At 42.4% G+C, this 23,331-nt stretch overlaps 1 long non-coding RNA gene across 1 annotated transcript; it reads left to right on the forward strand.

The window, feature by feature from the left end:
• The first annotated feature begins 4,160 nt into the window (after positions 1 to 4,160).
• Positions 4,161 to 9,871, forward strand: LOC107974762 (uncharacterized). Its single transcript, XR_001717752.4, has 3 exons — positions 4,161 to 4,256; positions 4,593 to 4,807; positions 9,203 to 9,871. It is a non-coding gene; the product is annotated as an uncharacterized LOC107974762 (long non-coding RNA).
• Positions 9,872 to 23,331: the final 13,460 nt, after the last annotated feature.

The raw sequence follows: 23,331 nt of genomic DNA on the forward strand, positions 1-23,331 counted from the left end.
GGGCTGGACACTTAATCTCTCAGAGCCTTGGTTTTCTCTTTGTAAAATTAGGGAAATAATTCCTACCTCCTAATGTCTTTGAGATGATCAAATAAGAAAATTCAAGTTAAGTCTCTAACATGCATTCAATAAATTGAGTAGTAATTTTGGTTATTGTTGCCAATTCCAAATTGTGCTTTTCAAAATGGAGTACTCAGGCACCCCCAGGGGGACTCTGGTGGTGTGTTTCAGAAGATGGGTGGTATTTGAGAAAATGTACATATTTGCATGATAAAGCTGTTTCTAGAACTTGGGTTTTTATGTAAAATTTTGTAAAGGGAAATTTTTTTGTTTGTTTGTTTGTTTGTTTGTTTGTTTTTTGAGATGGAGTCTTGCTCTGTCACCCAGGCTGCAGTGCACTGGTGCAATTTCGGCTCACTGCAACCTCTGCCTCCCAGGTTCAAGCGATTCTCCTGCCTCAGCTTCCTGAGTAGCTGGGATTACAGGTGTGCGCAACCACGCCCGGCTAATTTTTGTAATTTTAGTAGAGACAGGGTTTCATCATGTTCACCAGGCTGGTCTTGAACTCCTGACCTCAGGTGATCCGTCTGCCTTGGCCTCCCAAAGTGCTGGGATCACAGGTGTGAGCCATTGTGCCCAGCCGAGGGAAATTTTTAACAATTAAAACAAACTATGAACTAGAATACACATCTCAAGTTAATTTTTTAACAGCAACTCCAGTTCAAGGGTATTTCATGTATGCAATAGGCTGCTTTAACCTGCACCCCAGTCTTCTGGAACCGCACGTGCATTCTTCTCTGCCTACTGTCCCAGAAAAGCTTGAAAAATGGTCCTACCACAACCTGATGCTGCAGATGCCGCCATCACCCCCATTCTACACGTGAGAGAAGAGTCTCAGAAATTTCATGAGGTGGGAGTCGAGATTTGAAAACAGATCGTTTTCACTGTGAAGTCCACGCTCTTTTCCCTGCCCCGCGTTGTATCAGAGCTCAGAAAGAGAATAATTTAACATTAGGAAACATACCCCACAGGGCCCCAGCTGCCTCTGGGCTGGGTCACTTGGCTTGTATCACAGCAGGAGCAGCCCTGGCAATATAATGCACTGTTTCCACATTCATAAGGCCCGGCCACTGTCATGGTGACAGTGACTCAGCATCCAGCCCTGCTGTGGCCTCCGCCTGTCTCTGTCTCACCCACGGTGGTGCATCCAGCAGTGGAGAGTTAGGGCCCAGTGAAGAAGGAAGGTGGGCAGTTGAATTGATTCAGTCTCCCAACACTGATAGAATCTTCTGAGGCACACGGGTCTCAAAGAGCCTTTCTGAATGTTTCAAGTGACAGCAACCGGCTCCATCAGGAATTTGATAAGAAGCCAGAGTGGCTGGACCACGGGTTACAAGGGGCATGAGGTAAACGATGACAGTAGGCCTTGCCCAGTCCTGGGCCATGTTAAGGACTGTGCGCTTCGTCATAAGATGTGAAGACATTAAGGGGACCGAAGTGGACATAGTCAGATTCGTCTTGGAAAATGTCGATTTCCGTTTACTTTTGTAGGGAGGAGTTTGGAGTAGAGAAGGGAGAGTAGAGGCAAAGAAACCAGTTGCCTGTTCAAGTAGTTCTTGTAGTATGGTGATATCAGAGGAAATGGAAATATGAGAACGCTTTACAGAGCTGTTGAGAAGGGAGAATGGAGGCGACGTGGTGATGGCCCAGATCCTCAAGGAAAGAGAGAGGCATCATCAAGGATGGTCTATGGGTTCTATTGTGTGCAGCTTAAGAGAGAAAGCTGCCTTTTGCTGAGGTAGTCACGTTGGCCCATGCAGTGGATGGTGGGGAGGGGAACATAGCTTTGGGTTTGAGCATGCTGAGTTTGAGATGCGTTCCCAACGTGGCTGTGGTTTGAACAAGTGTCTATTCAGGTCTGGATTCTGGAAAAGGGGTCTGCGCTGGAGACATGGCCTGTGAGTCATGGCTGTGAAGGTGGTAATGAAGCCAGGGGGTGGGAGGGGCGGATGAGATCACTGCTTGACATTTCAGGGTGCACTCAGTACATGGAGAAGCTCTATTAAGCTTTGCGAAATATTTAAAAATAGTTCTGTTCCACCACCTCCCCTGCCCCCATCACTTCAAGAACTTAAAAGATTTTGGAGGGCCAGGTCAGAAACCAATAACCTGTTTGGTTTCTCTACTTCCTTTGGCTGTGGAATCTTTTATTCACATGAATAAGCTCAATAAATAATAAAGCCTATAAAGTATAAATAGTACAGGTCTGGTCAAAGCAGCGTTGTGAAGGGCAGGATCCCAGCCCACTCAGACTTCTCCCACCTATAGGTTTCTCCAGGGACTCCCAGCGTTGCAGGGAAAACAGCCTGAAAGCTGTTAGCTTATATGATTTCCTATTTGCTTTCGTTTCTAAAGATTTCTGAGCATCTCTGATGGTATTATGGGGGTGTGCTGAACAGTGAACATCATCGACATTTTCATGATGGCTCACAAGAAACCCCAGGATTTCATAAGAACTCTGGGTCATCTTCCCAAACATCAGTTATCCCTGAACTTCAGACCCTTCGAAGACTTTGAGCTGACAGAACTCCAAACAGACCAGCTTTTACAGAGGATGCAATTTAGAAACCCAGCTTTTGTCAGTCGAGAGTCTCCTTGACAATGAAGGCTTGTCGATTTCCCAAGTGGCACTCTCGTTAAGGAAACACAATTTAACTGTCGGCGGAACTAAGGGCATGTGTTGGATACTGCGTAGTGGCATTTATTCTGCAATGACAAAGAAGTGGAGGATGCCAGGAAAAGCTTGTGGGTCTGGGAAGGGGAGGGGAAGGGTGGCATTTGGGGAGTTTGCTGGTGCTAAATTGCTCCATCTGTTGCATTAATAACCAATCCATCCAGGGGGCTGGGAAAATGGGTAATTGAAACATACGGTACCTATTAGGACCTATCTGCACATATGTAACTGCTCATTTCATCTGTACAAATGACTGCTTACTTAAGCAAATGGCAGGTCTGAGTGCTCATGTTGGGAAATTTTGCTAGGAAGTCATTTCCTTAGGAAAGGCTATATTCACGTCCTCAAAGTGCTGAAAAGTCTAGGAAACACGATGCCATGGATGCATAAAAAGAGGGCTGGCCAGGATCGGTAGCTCACACCTGTAATCCTAGCACTTTGGGAGGCCAAGGCAGGTGGATAACTTGAGGCCAGGAGTTCGAGACTAGCCTGGCCAACATGGTGAAACCCTGTCTCTACTAAAAATACAAAAATTAGCTGGGCATGGTGGTGCACACCTATAATCCCAGCTACTTGGGAAGTTGAGGCACGAGAATTGTTGGAACCTGGGAGGCAGAGGTTGCAGTGAGCTGAGATTGCACCACTGCACTCCAGCCTGGGTGATGGAAGACTCTGTCTCAAAAAAAAAAAAAAAAAAAGAAAGGAAAAAAAGAGAGCAGCAAGCAAGATGGGAAGACCAAAGTCGTACTGGAAGGATGTGAGGATTGGAGGCTATGCTTTTCCAAATGTGGCTGGTAAGCTTGCATTGGCCACAGAGTGGGGCAGACTAACAAAATGCTCAAAACAAAGCCCACTAGTGGACTAGTGGTCCAAATTTGGGGAGAGGTTGGGCCAGACAGCTCAGTGTGATTTGTGGTAGAGAAACAGCATTAGAACCTAGATATAATCTAAAGCTCCCTGATGCTCAGGCCCCAATACTAGTCTCATGAAAACCAAATGTCTCTTATTGATTTGGGAGAAATTGATGGGGAATTATTTGTTATGTTTCTGTCTTCATTTTCTTACTCCCTTGTATGCTATTTATTCTATTACCTCTATGACCCTATAGAAACCAAAATCAGCTGTGTCACTGATTTCTACAAGTGGTCCACTTTTATTAGCATTTTTGTGTTTTTTCTGAGCTGTACTAGAATGGGGGGATGTGGGGAGATATGAGAAGTTTCCAGAGAAAGTTGTGACACCACGCAGGTTCCTAGCTTTCTGCCGTCTCCTGAATCCCTTCTCTCTCTTTTGTCCTCTTATTTCAACATTCCACCTTTTCCTAGGCAACAAATAATATCCTCTCCTCTGTTCTAGTGAAGCTTAAATGCTTCACAATCACTACTGTGACTTTAAATACTTATCAAACTATTTTTCTCACTAACTCAGCTATCACTTTTTTTTTTTTTGAGATGGAGTCTTGGTATCTCCAGGCTGGAGGGCAGTGGCAGGATCTCATCTCACTTCAACCTCTGCTTCCCAGGTTCAAGCAATTCCCCTGCCTCAGCCTCCTGAGTAGCTGGGACTACAGGCATGTGCCACCACACCCAGCTAATTTTTTGTAGTTTAGTAGAGATGGGGTTTCACCATGTTGGCCAGGATGGTCTCGATCTCCTGACCTGATGATCCACCCGCCTCAGCCTCCCAAAATGTTGGGATTACAGGTGTGAGCCACCATGCCCAGCCTCAGCTATCACTTTTAAAGAGATTTTTGGTGAATTCATCTTTCTCCAACTTGTTACATAAATACAGGCCCTGATCTGAAATCTAATGTAAGCTTTTCTCTGTGATGTTGACAGTTCCTCTTTTGTGTTGCCAGAAGGAAAAGTGGATTTGCCCAAGCAGTATCAGGTCCTTCCACAGAAAGCGGCTTACAGTACTTCGGGCTCCAACTTGAATTCTCTTAAACAAGGAAATGTACTAGCTCAACATCGTAAGAACTCTGCGAATGAGGAGGCTCTGGGTTGGCTGATTCAGCAGCTCAGTTAACTCACTAAGGACTCGTATTTTCCCATCTTCACGCTGACATCTTTAGTAAGTAAATGGTGTTCTTACATTGGCTCCCTATGTGCTCACTAAAAAAATTAATTAATTAATTAAAAAAAAAAAGTGCAGCACTTCCCACTATGATTGAACCCACGATGATTGGTCTAGAATAATGAGAGCCCAATCTTGCAAGCTCATAGGGATGAGGTAGCCAAGTCCTTAGGGAGGAGAGTAGGTCTCCAAAGAATATGTGGGTTCTGTTAAGAAGGAGAGGCAGGAGGAATTAAACCTCGGGTAGATAACCCGTGTTACCTGTTTCAAGAGAGGGGAAGTGAATGGAAAACAGAGAAAAGTTTCCATAAGGCCGTGGGCAACACTGTTCTATTGTTCTGGAGGCTGCAATAGGGTCTTGCATAAATACACATGAGCTTCTTTCTCTCTAGACCACGATTGCTGGAGTTTGAGCAAAGCTTTATTCTCATCTTATTTGCAAGATAAGCCCAACAGCACCTTAATTTTTTTTTTTTTTTTGAAATGGAGTTTCGCTCTTCTAGCCCAGGCTGGTGTGCGGTGGCGCAATCTTTGCTCAGTGCAACTTCTGCTTCCCGGGTTCAAGTGATTCTCCTGCCTCAGCCTCCCAAGTAGCTGGGATTGCAGGTGTGTGCCACCACGTCTGGCTACTTTTTAGTAGAGACGGGGTTTCATCGTGTTGATCAGGTGGTCTCAAACTCCTGACCTCAAGTGATCCACCTGCCTCAGCCTCTCAAAGTGCTGGGATTACAGGCGTGAGTCACTGCACCTGGCCCACCACCTTGATTTTTATCTCTTCAACTACCAGCCCAGAAGCCTCATCAGTGATTCCCCATTCCTACCCCAGCCTTAGATATGAGCTCACATGAATCCCATATAGCCCATGAATTCTACACACATCAGCTGCATTGGCCTTAATGGGCATGGTTAGGATGGAGTACAGAGATAAAACCAAGTCTGGCAGACTGAAAAATGCCACCCTCCCCCATAAAAAAAGAGATTCCAAATCCTGACCCCTGGAATCTGTGAGTATTACCTTCTATGGCAAAGTGAATATTACCTTCTATGGCAACATGAATATTACCATAAATGGCAAAAGAGGTGATTAAGTTAAGGGTTTTGAGATAGAGAGAGTATCTTGGATTATCCGGGAGGGCCCTAAATACAATCACATGTATCCTTGTAAGAGAGAAACAGATTTGAGACGGAGAGGAGAATGTGATGTGATCGTAAGAGCAGAAAGAGTTTTGAAGATGCTGGCCTAGAAGATTGGAGCGATGTGGCCATAAGCCAAAGAATGCTGGCAGACACCAGTAGCTGGAAGAGGGAAGAAATGAATCCCCCCCTTAGAGCCTGCAGAAGGAGTGCGGCCCTTGGTGACACCTTGATTTCAGCCCAGTGATACTAAATTTGGACTTCTGTGAGAGAATAAATTTCTATTGTTGTAAGCCCCTGAGTAATTTGTTGCAGCAGCCATGGAAAACCAATACACCAGGTCTAACCAGAATGAGAAGTAGTGGTGGGAAATGCAGGCAATTTTGCTTCAGGGGTTTGGTCTTCAGGATGTCATGAACAGACCAGTTGGAGTGACCCAGATTGGATCCTGACACATGATGATTTCATGCTAGGGACGCCCACCCACACCCGGAGTGTGTGTCATACACAACACAGCAGATTCCTGGGCTCTGGTCCCAGACCTGATCATCAGAGGCAGCTACAGGCCACTGGGACAAAGGCCTAAAGGGACGAAAGCTCTTCTGTACTAAAGGGGAACATGCCCTGCATCACTGTAAATCCGAGGAAGGCATGGAGGGGGCTTCTTGTCAGCAGCCTGGCTTGTGAGAGGGAGCCAGAAATTCCACTTGGGAGAGTGACACCCTAGCACACTTCCTAGGTTGGTAGAGTTTTGGGGAGTATTTGTTACTTGGGTATTTAGTGAAGACATTGGACTCAGCTCAAGTGTCAAGTTCAGTTCCTAGTAGCTGTGTTGGATGCCTTGTGGAGGAAGGTTTTGAGAAGGATGGCTGTGACTGAGTAGCGCGGTGCACCATAGACCCAGCAGGGCAGTGGCAGCCCTCCCAGCAGGTGTCTGCCCTGCAATGATCAGCATTCCTGGCTCTTTCTCCCAATGTCAGGCATCCCTTTGGTTCAGAAATTACATTCCATCTTGCTAACTTATTAATCAATCAGTAGGAATCACAGAGCAAGTCTATGTCGAAAGGTCTGTGCTAAAATGTTGTGGAGACAAAGAAAAGTCCTTCACAGTGGTTGCCATCTAGAGACTGCCTTCTGCGTGGCTGTGTGTCCTTCCTGCCTTCTCCAGGGTTCTACTGCTCAACTAGACTCACCAAAACAGAGGTGGAAAGGGCCCTTCAGTGGATTTATTCCAGGATTTTCTATGCCTTTCACTTTCTTGGAGTAATATATATTTTTAAAAAACTTTGTTTGGCCAGATAATGATGTAACAATAAACCTGCCACATAGTACCAAAAAAGGGTAATCTGTGACAATAAAACATTGAATGAGTTTAAATTATAAAGAATTTTCTACAGTGTCCTTTCTTTTCTTGGTTGACTGCAGACCACTAAAAACTTGTTCGTGGGCTGGCTTTGAGCCAGCATTTGAGAGTCTGGATAATCTGTTCAGGCTGCTATAATGAAGTGCCACAAACTGGGTGGCTTAAACAACAGAAATGTACTGTGTCCGTTCTGGAGGCCAGAAGTCCAAGGTCAAGGTGTCAGCAGGGCTGGTTCCTTCTGAGGGCTTTGCGGGAGAATTGGCTCCATGCCTCTCACCTAGATGCTGGTAATTTCAGGCATTGCTTGGCTTGTAGAAGGGATTCTGCCTGTGTCTTCACATCACTGTCCCTCTCTGCATATCTGTCTCTGTGTCCAAATTTCTCCATTTTATGAGGACACAGTCACATTGGATTAGGGCCCACCTTAGTGAACTCATCATGGCCAGGTGATGTGGCTCATGCCTGTAATCCTACTACTTTGGGAGGCCAAGGCAGATGGATAGCTTGAGCCCAGGAGTTCTAGACCAGCCTGGGCAACATAGCGAGTCTCTAAAAAAAATCCAAAAAAATTAGCCAGGTGTGGTGGCCTGTATCTGTAGTCCTAGCTACTCAGGAGGCTGAGGTGGGAGGATCACTTGAGCCCAGGACATCGAGGCTGCAGTGAGCCATGATTGCGCCACTGCACTCCAGCCTGGATGACAATGAGACCCTGTCTCAAAAAAAAAAAAAAAAAAGAGACCTCACTATAACTTGATCATCTGTGATCTTATTTTCAAATAAGATCACTTTGAAATATTTTAAGGGTATACAATTCAACCCATAATAAGAGCTATTGTTTTATCCAGTTACATGTTCTTTCAGTGTGTCTAGTCACCCATCCACTAATCAGAGGCTGTCAGGGAAGCTGAGTGCATGAAGATCCTGGCTGCAGTGTGCTTTATAACAGCAAGATCTGGGAGAAGAGGGTATAGGGAAATGATTTAGTGAAATGTCGTCTCATCTCAACGGAGCCATTTAAAAGCTTGTTTATGAAGAGTCCATAACCACATGAAAAATGTTCATGACTCCTGTTAGTTTAAAAGGAGGTCACCCTTCCTCCCTCCCCCTGACCTTCCCTTAGTCTCAAAGATGGGTCTGGATCAAAGAAAGGGTGTTTCAACCTCAAGAAGAGGAGCATTCCCGGCTGGGCACGGTGGCTCACACCTGTAATCCCAGCACTTTGGGAGGCCAAGGTGGGTGGATCACGAGGTCAAGAGATCGAAATCATCCTGGCCAACATGGTGAAACTCCATCTCTACTAAAAATACAAAAATTAGCTGGGTGTGGTGGTGCATGCCTGTAGTCCCAGCTGGATCATATGGTGGGTGTCTATTGAACTGTGTAAGAAATTGTCAAACTGTTCTTTCAAATTGGCCAGGAGAGCCATTTTGCATCCCTGCCAGTAATGCATGAGAGCTCCAGTGCTCTGTATCCTCTATGGCACTTGCTATAGTGCCATGAGGGAGGCTGACGCAGGAGAATCGCTTGAACCCGGGAGGCAGAGGTTGCAGTGAGCCAATATTAGGCCACTGCACTCCAGCCTGGGTGACAGAGTGAGACTCTCAAAAAAAAAAAAAAAAAGGAAGAGGGGCATTCCCGTGGATTGGTCATGGTTGAGGACATTGGTCAGGTCAGGTGTTAAGAACATTCTCCCTCTCTTGATCCTCTGTCTCTTGTCTTCCCAGCAGCCTAGAAAGATCAGATGCAGCCTGTGGCATGCTCCCTCCTGGGAGACGCTTCTGTTCTGTGGTTCACTCTCTCCTTTCTCACAAGTTCACAAATGACTTTTACATCTGGTAAGTGAATTCTCACAATAGTCCCATGAGATGCTTACATTAGGTGTGTCCATTTTACAGATGAGGACACTGAGGCACAGGAAGTCAAGAAACCTTCACAAAGCCATGCAACAACCAGCCGGTATCTGAGTCATGACCAAAGCCCAGAGCCCAGTCTGCCTTCTTGTCTGAGGTCCTTTCGACAGCCTGCATTGCTTCTCTTCTAGGACAATCTGGCCCTAGGGAAGGAGGCCACCTGGACAGCACCATGGCGACACAGAGGGCACCAGATATGGGAAAGTTTCTCTCTGAGACCATGTTTGCTTCTGTTTCTCAAGCCAAGTTAATTCTCTCCTAGAACAACGCCAGTTAGAAATGGGGGAAGCTACTGAAATACGTTTGGTGGCTTGTCTTGCATCGATATTATTTTCTCCCACTGAGGAGTTAGAGGGTTTCTGGTTATGTGCTATGTAAATTCTTTGGCTCATTCTTTTTTTTCCATCCTTCCCTCCATGGTCCATCAGGAAAATCATGGTTAAATGAGTGAGTAAAAGCTTATGATTTGCCCGTCCACGTCCCAACTTCCTTCTTCCTTTAGACCTTTTTGTGTGACATGTATTTTCTTTGACCCTGATTTTTTATTTATAGCTTCTACTTTATTGAAAGCACTCTTGTAAGCTGCCTCTATTCCTTTGTGGATTGAAACAGAGTGTAAGGAAATAAAATATTATCTTTTTTTCAGAAAAAGAACATTTTGGAAAATGAAAGTCTATTTTCTGTGTTTGTTTTGTTTTGTGATAGAAACAGAAGATAAGGGAAGGATTATCCAATTCTACAAGCTTTGTGCTCTGGGGAATACAGGACTGATGCTTGATATTAAATGTATGTGCTACAGTGTAAATTTCTACTATTGGAATAATTGTGCTGGCATTGTTATTTTCACCTTTATTATCACTTTCATATATTATTACAGGGAGGAGGAAAGAGTAGGATGTGAATTCTTTCACTCTTTTTGTTCAAAGTCAACTTTATCGATAATTTACAAAACGTAAAATTTATCCTTCTTAAGTATGCAATTCAATACATATTGCCGAAGTTTCAGAGTCATATAACCACCACCACAATTCAGATGTAGAACATTTCCCTCACTCTAGAAAGTTCCCTCATGCCCTTTTGCAATCAACAATCTTCCCCATTCTGCCCCTGCTCTCAGCCCATTCACCTGATTTCTGTCCAAATATTTTTGAGTTGTTTTGCTCCAAGTGTTATTATATAAATAAAGCCATACAGTATGTGGCCTTTTGTGTCTGACTGCTTTCAACTGGCATCATGCTTTTAAAGATCATCCATGTTATTGCATATACTAGTCGTTCATTTCTTTTTATTGCTTCACAGCTGTTTTAGTCTGTTTTGTGTTGACACAACATAATACAAGAGGCTGGGTAATTTACAGAGAAAAGAAGTTTATGTAGCTCATGGTTCTGGAGGCTGGAAAGTCCAAGAGCATGGTGCCTGCATCTGGTGACAGACAGCCTTCATGCTGCATCATCCATAGTGGAAGGTGAAAGGGCAAGAGACAGCAAAAGTGAGAGAGCAAGAGAGTGCCCAACTCACTTTTATCACAATTCACTCTCGAGATAACAAACTCACTCCCTTCCTAATGACATTAATCCTTTCATGAGCCCTCATGGCCTAATCACCTCTTAATACAGTCACAATGGCAATTAAATTTTAGCATGAGTTTTGGAGGGGACATTGAATCCATAGCAGTAGCAATTTATCTTTTCTTTAGTTGAGGAACATTTGGATTGTTTATAATTTGGGGTGATTATGAATAAAGCTGCCATAAACATTTGCATGCAGGTCTTTTTGTGGACATATATTTTCATTTCTTTTGGATGAACATCTATAATAAGATTGCTGGGTCATATGGTGGGTATATATTGAACTATATAAGAAATTGTCAAACTGTTCTTTCAAAGTGGCCAGGAGAGCCATTTTGCATCCTTGCCAGTAATGCATGAGAGCTCCAGTGCTCTGTATCCTCTATGGCACTTGCTATTTATGACTTTTGTTTGTTTGTTTGTTTTTGCCATTCTAATAGGTATGTAGAGGTATCTCATTGTGGTTTTAAATTTCATTTACCTGGTCGGGCGCAGTGGCTCACGCCTGTAATCCCAGCACTTTGGGAGGCCGAGGCGGGCAAATCACGAGGTCAGGAGATGGAGACCATCCTGGCTAACATGGTGAAACCCCGTCTCTACTAAAAATACAAAAAATTGGCCAGGCGTGGTGGTGGGTGCCTGTAGTCCCAGCTACTTGGAAGGCTGAGGCAGGAGAATGGCGTGAACCCTGGAGGCGGAACTTGCAGTGAGCCGAGATCACGCCACTGCACTCCAGCCTGGGCAACAGAGCGAGACTCTGTCTCAAACAAAAATAAAATAAATAAATTGCATTTACCTAATGGCTAATGTTATTGAGCATTTTTCATGTGTTTACTCGCCATCTGCATCTTTACTTAAGTGTCTGTTTAAATCTTTTGTCCATTTTTAATGGTGTTGATTTTCTAATCATTGAGGGGTAAGAGTTCTTTATATGTTTGGGATACAAGTCCTTTATCAGATATGTATTTCCACAAGCACTTTCTACAAGTCTGAAGCTTGCTTTTAAAATTTTCTTAACAGTGTTTTCTGCAGAGCAGAAGTTTTTAATTTTAATAAAGTCCAAGTTATCAATTATTTTTATAGTTTTTGCTGTATGTGCTTGTCTATAAAAATCTTTGCCTAACCCAAGGTAACAGAAATTTTCTTCCATTCTCTTCTAGATGCTTTATAGTTTTAGGCTTCACATTTATGTCTGTGATCAATTTTGCTTTGATTTTTGCATATGGTGTGAGCTAAGTGTTGACGTTCATTGTTGCTTGTGGATATTGAATTGCTCCAACACCACGTGTTGGAAAGTCTCCTCTTTCCCCTTTGACTTACCCTGGCATCTTTGTGATCTCTCATTCCTGACTTGGAATGAGATGCTGCCATTTACTTCCCCACCTCCCCGCCCCCCACCATGGCTTTTCATGTCTGAGCTAGGCATGGAGCCTAGACAGGAATTTTTGTTGCAATACGTAACCATCTGTAAGGAGAAAATGTTTTCTGTAAGCGACTAATAAAAAAGCCACCTAAAGCCTGATGAATTGGCCTCAGCATGTAAGTGCTTCCCTCTGGTTTTAAAAGAGAAAGCTGAAAGATATCCAGGCTCACCTGTTCAAATGAAATTCAGCTTCCTCTGATTGGATGGCCATAAAATCTGCTATTATCCGCCGTCCTAGCCTTTTCTGAAAGAAATCCAATTTAGCAAGTAGAATATAGTTATTCCAGCTGACAACTACATGCTGGCGGTGAGCCGCGTAAGCCCTTGTGTACTGGCACCTGCAGATTGGCTGAAATGAAGACGGTGCCAACAAAATGTGTCTATGGCAGGCCATTCATCCTGGGGCCAACGGGGGCCACCATTGAATGTGACAATGGGAACTACAGTGTTTGGGGGGAAAGCAGGGAGCTCAAGAGTCCTCACATTCTGTCACATATGAATTCTTTGATCTGGTGAACTTTTGTTTGCTTTCAGTCAGTTTCCTCACCCTAAGCTGGGGACAGAAGAACTCTTGTGTCAGGGTGAAGACAGGAGGTAATGCAGGTACCAACTTGAATATTCTGTACTTAGGGTGTTCTCCAGGGTTATAACCATCATCATGGTTAAAAAAAAAAAAAAAAACAACCAGATGAACTTTCCACAGAGGTGTCAAAGTTGAAATCTTAGTTGGTATATGACAATGTGTGGCCCTCTTCTCTAATGCCTACTTTGTAGGGTGGCTAAGTGGATTAGGGTGGATCACCTAAGGTCAGGAGTTCCAGACAAGCCTGGCCAGCATGGCAAAACCCCGTCTCTACTAAAAATACAAAAATTAGCCAGGCGTGGTGGCAGGTGCCTGTAATCCCAGCTACTCAGAGGTTGAGGCAGGAGAATCGCTTGAACCTGGGAGGTAGAGGTTGCAGTGAGCTGAGATAGCACCACTGCACTCCAGCCTGGGCAACAGAGCAAGACTCAATCTCAAAAAAAAAAAAAAAAAGAAAAAGAAAAAGAAATGATATAATTAAAACACCCAGTCCAGTTTGACAAAGTTTTCAGCAGTATTTCTTTTATTATTTATGGTAGGCTGGGTAATGTTTCCCCAACCCCCACAATTATCAGTGCCTTAATCCCTGTAATCTGTGAATATGATACCTTATATGGTCTGAAGGAAAAGCAAACCTAGAGATAGTGTCAGATCCCACAGGTTAAAGGCTCACTCCCACAAGACTGCCTCCGATTCAGACACCAGATGCAAGTGGTAGGTTGTAAAACAAACAAAAAGTAAGTAGTATGTTGTCACCTACACTGACTACAAACTGGGCTTCCCATGACCCTCACCCCCTACACACAACTTGAGTTTGGTTAATTTGCTAGGATGTCTTATAGAATTCAGGGAAACACCTTACTTATGTTTACCCATTTATTACAAAGGACATTACAAAGACTACAGATGAGCAGCCAGATGGAAGAGATGCAGAGAGCAAGGTATGGGAGGAAGGACGTGAAGCCTGCACACCCTCTCTCGGTGCTCCACCTTCCCAGCCCACGTGTTCAGCAACCTAGAAGCTCATCAAGCCTTTTTGTTCAAGAGTTTTTACATAAGAGAGCTTGATAGAGCTTAATCTCCAGCCACCAGCCTCCCTAGCCAGAGATCCCAGGCCTCACGCTGGGATTGGTCTCATTTGCTAGCTTGGTCCGTTCCTTAAACCCAGCTTGCACCTGGGATTGCTAATCCCCGCTGAACGCATTCTCCTGCTAGAGTTCTACTTAGGAATATCTGAGTGTCTCTTCTGTTATTCATCAGAGTGGAAAACGCTCCCTGTAACCTTTAAGCCTACGAGCTTAGAGGGCTTGAATGTTTCAAAATCATGCCGCTGCTCTGGGATCTGCCTATACAATTCCACTCACGCTTTGCTTGGGACTAGAATGTCCCCATGCAATGCTGCCTGTACACCAAGCTCACAGCCCAGGATGCCAAAACATTGGCTGATTTCTGCTCCCTTCATTGCTTTCTAACTTCCTTCCTTTCTCCCACCCTTCCTCTCATTAATACTGACTGATCACATATTACCTGCTAGGGACTTCACACCTCTTCTCTTTCAACACTCACAATAGCTTCATGAGATACATTTTCTTCTTAGATGAAGAAATCATTTCATGATAACAAGTAGGGGAGACATGATCCCAGTCAGGACTGTTTCCAAACGCACCATGCTGTGCTGGTCCAGTCCCTCATTCAGTTCCTGAGAGGGCACAGCTGTGAGGGATGGGCACAGCTGAGCCTGTTCAGGAACTCAGAATCCCGTGGCAGAGGCAGATTTGGAAAACTACTAATTACCACACGATGTGGTTGGTGCTCCTGTATTACAGTGGCTTTCAAAGCGTGGAGCCCAGAGCGGCAGCATCAGGATCAGCCTGGAGCTTGTTAGAAATGCACATACTTAGACCCCAGTCAGGCCTACCGAATCAGAAACCCTGGGCGTGGGGTGACCAGCCTTCGCCGTCATTCTGATGCTCACTGAAGTTTGAGAACCACTTTTACGGTATGTGGGATGATGGGACAATGAGCAATGAACCCTTCCTAGTGGATGGGGTAGGCTTTACGGACCTTCCAGCGGGAGCCTGAGAGGCAGCAGAGGGGCAGATGCCTATTCCAGCCAAGGTAAGGAGCAATGCGGGCAGTGTCCCTGCCATGTAAAGGATGTGTGGTATTCTGAGATCCATGAGGAATGATAGTACTTGATAGTAGTTCAAGTATAGGTATGAGGTGGGAAATTAAAACGGCACCAGAACTTGGAGGACACTGAAGCCAAGAAAATTGAGACTTTCCTGTAAACAATAGGGAGTTGCTGATGACTTTTAAGCTGGGAAATGGCATGCTTATGTTTGAGTTTAAGAAGCATCATTTAGGGAGTGGGTTAAAGGAAGAGACAAGAGACATGTAAGCCTATGAATCAAACAGTAAATCGTTAAAAAAAAAAAAAAAAAGGAAGAAGGGAAAGAGAAAGTGTAAAAAAAACAACCATGAGTCTAACGAGATAATTGATAGTATCTTACCCTTGAATTGAGACTTAGTTTCTGTTCAGGCTGCTAAAATGAAATACCATAAACTGGGTAGATTAAAAACAACAGAAATTGGCTGGGTGCGGTGGCTCATGCCTGTAATCCCAGCAGTTTGTGGGGCCGAGGGGGGCGCGGATCATCTGAGGTCAGGAGTTCAAGGCCAGCCTGGCTAACATGGTGAAACCCTGTATCCACTAAAAATACAAAAAAATTAGCCGGGCATGGTGGTGGGCGCCTGTAATCCCAGCTACTCAGGAGGCTGAGGCAGGAGAATTGCTTGAACCTGGGAGGAGGAGGTTGCGGTGAGCCGAGATCAAGCTATTGCATTCCAGCCTGGGTGACAAGACAGAGACTCCATCTCAAAAACAAAAACAAAACAAAAAGAAAACAACCCAGAAATGTATTCCTCAAGTTCTGGAGGCTGAGAAGTTTAAGATCAGGGCATCAGTGGAGTCAGTGTCTGGTGTGGGCCTGTTTCCTGACACATAGATGTTGCCTCTTCCTGGGTCTTCACTTGGTGGAAAAGGTGAACAGACTCCCTCCCTTAGGTCTCTTTTATGAGAGCACTAATCCCATGACCTAATCACCTCCCAAAGGCCCCACTTCTTAAGACCTTGGGGGTTAGGATTTCTTTTTTTTTTTTTTAATTTTATTATTATTATACTTCAAGTTCTAGGGTACATGTGCACAACATGCAGGTTTGTTACATATGTATACATGTGCCATGCTGGTGTGCTGCACCCATTAACTCGTCATTTACATTAGGTATATCTCCTAATGCTATCCCCCCACCTCCCCCCACCCCACGACAGTCCCCAGTGTGTGATGTTCTCCTTCCTGTGTCCATGTGTTCTCATTGTTCAATTCCCACCTATGAGTGAGAATATGCGGTGTTTGGTTTTTTGTCCTTGCGATAGTTTGCTGAGAATGATGGTTTCCAGCTTCATCCATGTCCCTACAAAGGACATGAACTCATCATTTTTTATGGCTGCATAGTATTCCATGGTGTATATGTGCCACATTTTCTTAATCCAGTCTATCATTGTTGGACATTTGGGTTGGTTCCAAGTCTTTGCTATTGTGAATAGTGCTGCAATGAACATACGTGTGCGTATGTCTTTAGAGTGGCATGATTTATAATCCTTTGGGTATATACCCAGTAGTGGGATGGCTGGGTCAAATGGTATTTCTAGTTCTAGATCCCTGAGGAATCGCCACACCAACTTCCACAATGGTTGAACTAGTTTACAGTCCCACCAACAGTGTAAAAGTGTTCCTATTTCTCCACATCCTCTCCAGCACCTGTTGTTTCCTGACTTTTTAATGATCGCCATTCTAACTGGTGTGAGATGGTATCTCATTGTAGTTTTGATTTTCATTTCTCTGATGGCCAGTGATGATGAGCATTTTTTCATGTGTCTTTTGGCTGCATAAATGTCTTCTTTTGAGAAGTGTCTGTTCATATCCTTCGCCCACTTTTTGATGGGGTTGTTTGTTTTCTTGTAAATTTGTTTGAGTTCATTGTAGATTCTGGATATTAGCCCTTTGTCAGATGAGTAGGTTGCAAAAATTTTCTCCCATTCTGTAGGTTGCCTGTTCACTCTGATGGTGGCTTCTTTTGCTGTGCAGAAGCTCTTTAGTTTAATGAGATCACATTTGTCAATTTTGGCTTTTGTTGCCATTGCTTTTGGTGTTTTAGACATGAAGTCCTTGCCCATGCCTATGTCCTGAATGGTATTGCCTAGGTTTTCTTCTAGGTTTTTATGGTTTTAGGTCTAACATGTAAGTCTTTAATCTGTCTTGAATTAATTTTTGTATAAGGTGTAAGGAAGGGATCCAGTTTCAGGATTTCAGCATAGGAGATTTGAGGGAGACAAACATTCAGACCATGGTAGTTTCCAAGGGACAGACTGGTATTTTTGAGGAGATGTATAAATGAGTACATGCCTAGACCCACAGGGCTGTGTCTATACAGAATTAAAGACCTGGTTGTAAATGAAAAACAATGTTATTTTAATGGCCTTCCTGGAGTCTTGTAGAAATCTTAAAATTCAATGTACAAAAAAAATCACCTGAGGCTCTTGTTAAAATGCAATAGGTATGAGGTGGTACCCAAGAATTTTCATTTCTAAGCTCCAAGGTAAAGCCATGTTACTGGTCTGAGGGCCATGCTTTGATTAGCAAGACTGAGGACAAATCTTATTATAGTCCAGAGATTGTATAGCATATGTATTTTTTTCCTTCTAGAACAAACTCATTAGTGTATAATGATGCACCTGTTGGGTACCTTTATCTCTTCACTGTTTCTTCTTACATCTGCAGAAACTGAAGTAGCATATGGTATATAAATACATGTCTTTAAGAGAAGACAGTCCAACAGACCAAGGTTTAAATCTCAGTTCTGGCAGTTAGTGGCTGGGTGGTGGTGGGTAAATCATGCATATTTCCTGAGTCCCCTGCCTTTATTGGTAAAATGGGGATAATAACACTTATTCTAGTAATTAAAGATGAAGTGGGATAAGTGTAAGTCATGTATGCACATGGCATATAGCCGATATTCAGGTAATGTGAACTGTATGGTTACATATGCATTTGTGCAGCCCTAACTGCCTTCTCCATGGCACAGACCAGACTTCTGGCCACTTCTCTGCCTTGGGCAGCATAGATTAGAGAGAAAAAAGGTCAGAAAGACTTGTTTACTCTGTGTCACACAGGCCCCCAGGGAAGGGCACTCAGCATGAGAGAATACATTTTTCCAAAGCCCTAATGCTACAAGATAAGCATTCTGCTTGGTTGGCCAAAATGTACTGAGGAGATAAGGGAAACAGACAACAGGCCCCCAAAGCAAGATTCTTTTAGTCAACTAACCGTTATGTAATTCAGGGCAGCTTGAAGACTGGATGTACTTTCTGCAGAAGAGAAGCCAGTGACTGCCTATCCATCAATTCCCATCCAGCTCTCCCATTGCAGAGCATGTGGACAAAATGGGAAGGGAAAAAAATAAAACCTTGTAATCTTTTCCAAGGAGGCAGCACGGTGCAGTGCTGTCAGACAAATGTGGCTTTGGATTTCAGCTCTAATACTGGCTGGGCAAACGTGGGTGAGCTACTTCATTTCTCTAAGCCTTGTTTCATTATCTGGGAAGTGGAGATAACACCAGCTCACTCCCAGAGTGGCTGGGAAATGAGATTGCACACATAAAGCAGTGTCAGGTGCACACACACACACACACACACACACGCAACGCACCCAGTGAAGACTTTTTGAGTTGAACAGGTCATGTTACAAGGCTGACTGTAAACTCTTTGAGGGCAGCAATAGTCCTTTTCATTATTTACAGCCCATTGCCTTAAACACAGTAGGTTTCCAGTAAATGCCTTTGATCTAATTGATGCATCTATATACCTGTAATTTAAAATAATCTAGGGTTTGGAAAGGTTGTGATTTTTTACTCTCTCTAGATCAGAGTGAATTTTCTTAACCACAAAGATGAGCCTAGCAGCTTTGGCACACAGGCCCAAATAGCTCCCCAGGGCCTACAACAGGGATGCTTAATAGTTTCCACGTTTAACGTTTCATCCCTGGTTGATTGGCAGAGGCTGCCTGGAGTCCTGAAGTGGGGAAGGCTTCCAGACTTCCCTAGAAAGCCTAGAAGATGGCTAGGGCAATGGTGGGAAAGATGCTGGATTCAATTTGTGATGATAGGGATAGGTGTGACAGGGGAAATTTAAGAGTTAGAATTTGACTCCCTGGACTCTATGATAAAATCTACAAATTTTTATAATTTAAAAACAAACCTCTGAATCACTTATGAATTAAAGATGAATTAATAAAGAAAAATTTTTAAATGCTTATAACTGAATGATAATAAAATTGCTATTTAACACAATGTGGGATGGCATTAAATTGCTTTTTAGGAGGAATTTTATAGCCTTCAATGATGATATTGGAAAAGAAGTAAATGAGATGAGAAAAAATGAACTAAGTGTTCAACTTAAGAAGCTGGAAAAAGCACAAGCAAATAAACTCAAAGTGATTAGAGTGGAATTATAAAAATAAATGCAAATATAAAATAAAATGAGATAGAAAACAAAGAGAAAGAATTATAAAAATCTTGAAGTTGAGTTTTTTTCTTTTTTTGGTTTAGTTTTTGAAATGGAGTCTCACCCTGTCACTTAATCTGAGTACGGCGGTGCAATCACTGCTCACTGCAGCCTGGACCTCCCAGACTCAAGCAATCCTCCTACCTCAGCCTCCTGAGCAGCTGGGACTACAGGCACGCGCCATCATACCTGACTACATTTTTTGGTATTTTCTGTAGGGACGGGGTTTCGCCATGTTGCCCAGGCTGGCCTCGAACTCCTGGGCTAAAGCCATCCAAACCTGCCTTGGCCGCCCAAAAGTGCTGGATTACAGGGGTGAGCCACCATATCTGGCCTGAAGTTGTTTTTTTTTTAAACTCTAAAAAATTAAGAAACTTCTAGCAATATTGAAAAACCCCAAATATGACAAAATACTCAAATTTTAAAAAATATCAAAAGTAGGAAAATAGACATAAATGCAAATTCAGCAGAGATTTTAGAAACAGTAAAAGACCATGTGAATACTTTTATATCAATATATTTAGAAGCAGGCATAATAGACAAATAATAGAAAAATATAGATCATTAAAACTGACTCAAGAAAAAGTGAAAACCTTGAGTGGCACAAGAGTTATCATGGTACGTAATTGTAGAATTCATTTTTTCTCATACATAAAACATCGTGCTTACTTAATAGTGACGGTACAGATGATTTCACTCTTCACACAAATTCGGAGAAAAGCAGAGGAAACACTCCTCTTAAATTGTTACAAACTTGATATTTAAACCAGAGAAAGACTGTGTTAAAAAGCAAAATATAAGCCAATCTTATTCAAGGTTGTAGATGAAAAATTCCTAAACCAAATACGAGAAAACAAACTGAATCCAACAATAGATAAGAGTATACTATAACTAGGTTATTTCAAAAAAGCAAGATTGACTTAACAGTAGAAAAATCTATTTATCTAAATTACAAGATTACCAGATTAAAAGGGGAAAAATTTGTCTGATAATCATATTAGTACACAGGAGAAGGATTTGACAAAGCTAAGCCAAAGTTTATACTTATGCCTAGTGTTCCATTGTTGGAACGCTAAGCACGTGGGAGTTATTTATATCCTACTGCTCAAGGTCATCACTAAGGTCTGATTGCAAAAATTCAAAAAAATTGCAACCTCAGGCATAAGTGGGTTAAAAACGAAACAACAGTTTTATAGTGGAAATAAAGGGTAACTTCCTTTGCCTGATGAAGTTTAGAAAAACAACAACAAAATGTCCTACTCGAAGGTAAAATGTTAAAAGCATGCCTTTTTAATTTGAAATAAAACAAGGAAGACTACCATCTCTACCAGTGAGCAGTCTTTATGCTGCAGGTCTAAACCAGTACACAAGGCAAGGAAAAGAAATGAGAGTTGTAAGGAATAGAAAGGAAGAAGCTTTAATTATGCATAGATTATATAAACACTCACTTATAAAACTTAAAAAATTATACACAAATTATTAATGTATGTATTGTGAAACAATTCACTAATTAGTGTTGGGACAATTTCTTATTCATATAAGGAAAATGAAATCAAATGCCTTCCTTATCTAAAAATTTATTTTGGATAGATAAAATATTTAAATGTGAAAAGTATAAACCAGTGAGAATGAATTTAGAAATTTATAGTAGGGAAATATTTCATAAATAAATAAAAATGCAGGCAATAAAGAATATCAATCCATCTGACCATATTAAATTGAGAAACCATAATGAGTGGAGAAAATTCACAAACAGGGAAATTTATTTTAAACCTAAACTGTTTTGGTGTGCAGAATATATGATGAACTCCTAGGCGTCAATAAGAAAGCACTCCCACCTCTACCACCCCTCCACCATGTAACTTAATAGAACAAGAGACCAAAAAACCTGAACAGGCAATTCAGAGATGAGAAAATACAAATGGGCTAAAAGTGTAGAAAAAGATCAACTTATAAGTAACTAGGGAAATCCAAACTAAAACCACAATGAGATACAACTCAATACCAAGCACAGTTGCAAAATTTTTAAAAACCAGTTACTATTAAGTATTGAAGGGCAGGTTGAACAACAATACAAAAACTGATACTCCTACTAAGAGTATAAATTGATATGAGGCCAGGCACGGTGGCTCATGCCTGTAATCCCAGCACTTTGGGAGGCCTAGGCAGGCAGATCGCTTGAGGTCAGGAGTTCGAGACCACCCTGGCCAACATTGTAAAACCCTGTCTCTACTAAAAATACAAATATTAGCCAGGTATGGTGGTGCGTGCCCGTAGTCCCAGCTACTTGGGAGGCTGAGGCAGAAGAATGGCTTGAACCCGGGAGGCAGAGGTTGCAGTGAGCAGAGATCATGCCATTGCACTCCAGTCTGGGCTACAGAGTAAGATTCCGTCTCAAAAAAAAAAAAAAAAAAAAAAAAAAAAAAAGATACAAATACTTTGGGGAAATTTTTGACATTATCTGGTAAGCCTTAATATAGGCATATTGCCTGAGCCAGCAATTCCATTTTGCTGTTTATACCCCAAATTAAATGTGCATTCCCACATGGCTCACAACAGCAAAATACTGCAAACAACCCAAATGTCCATCAACAAGAGAATGGATAAATAAGTTATAAAACACTTTGTAGCTATGGAAATGAACCATGGATATATAGGGCTACATTTATGAATCTCACAATCAAAATATTGATCAAAAGGAAACTGACACAGCCATTCATTCAGACATTAGAATTCCAACTATATCAAGGTCAAAACTGGCAAGTACAAATCTATATACAAAATATGAAGAGATGTAAATGAATGATTAACACAAAATTTGGGATTTGAGTACCCCCTGGGTATTAGGAAGGGAGGAGGGTGGGGTTGGAGAGGGGCAAGTTTAGGTTGTTGATATACTGGCAATGTTCAATGTTTAAACTGGGAGGTAGGGCACAAATACTTACTATTATTGAAACAACACATATTATATCCTGAAACATATGTATGTGATATGCCTCATAATTGTAAAGATTAAAATGAGTGAGTGGAGAGATACTATATGCAGTCACTTTCCTTGCTTTCTTCCGCAATATCCCATTCGACACACCAGCCACCTATTTTGATTCCAGTTCAACATAATTGGTTATTGTTTATGTCTCAAAAAAAAAAGAGCCAATTTTCTTGTTCCCGCCTTACATTTCTTTCTTTTATACCTAGGCCAGACCTAGAAATGTATTTTCCATACAAATATCATTGCTATGTAAATAGAAATGTAACCTCACGTTCTCCCAGCAGGATTATTTACAGGAGCTCCCTTCTTCCCTACTCAGTAATTTGATTGGGAATAAACCAAAAGAGTTAACTTCCAGGGTGATTTGAAGTAGAAATATACAATTTTGGAAAGTAACAAAAAAAAAAAACTCACATTTTTTTGTGGAGGCTGACATGTTTGAGCCAGAGAAATCTGGAGTTCAATCCACCAGAGCTCCAGGTGTGTCTGATTCCCAAGCCCAAGCTCCTGATCACCATTCCATAATTACTAAGTACTTACCTTTTTGAGTTTCAGTTTCTTCATCTGTAAAATGGTGCTTCATCTTCCTGAGTCTGTTTCCTCATCATTATCCCTGTATCACAGCGTTGTTGTGAGAATAAATGAGACAATATGTAGATGTCAAATAGTATGGCAATTCCCCAGAAAAGTAAAAATATAATTACCATATGATCCAGCAACCCCACTTCTTGGTATGTATCCAAAAGAATTGGGTGCAGGGACTTGAAGAGATGTTTCTACAGCCATGTTCATAGCAGCATTATGCACAATAGCCAAAAGGTGGAAGCAATTGAGGTGTCCACCAATGGATGAATGACCATCTTGTATGGCCTATCCATACAAGAGAATAGTATTCAGCCTTGAAAAGGAAGAATATTCTGGCACAT

The sequence above is a fragment of the Pan troglodytes genome, chromosome 4, assembly GCF_028858775.2.
Source record: "Pan troglodytes isolate AG18354 chromosome 4, NHGRI_mPanTro3-v2.0_pri, whole genome shotgun sequence".
Taxonomy (NCBI): Eukaryota; Metazoa; Chordata; class Mammalia; order Primates; family Hominidae; genus Pan; species Pan troglodytes.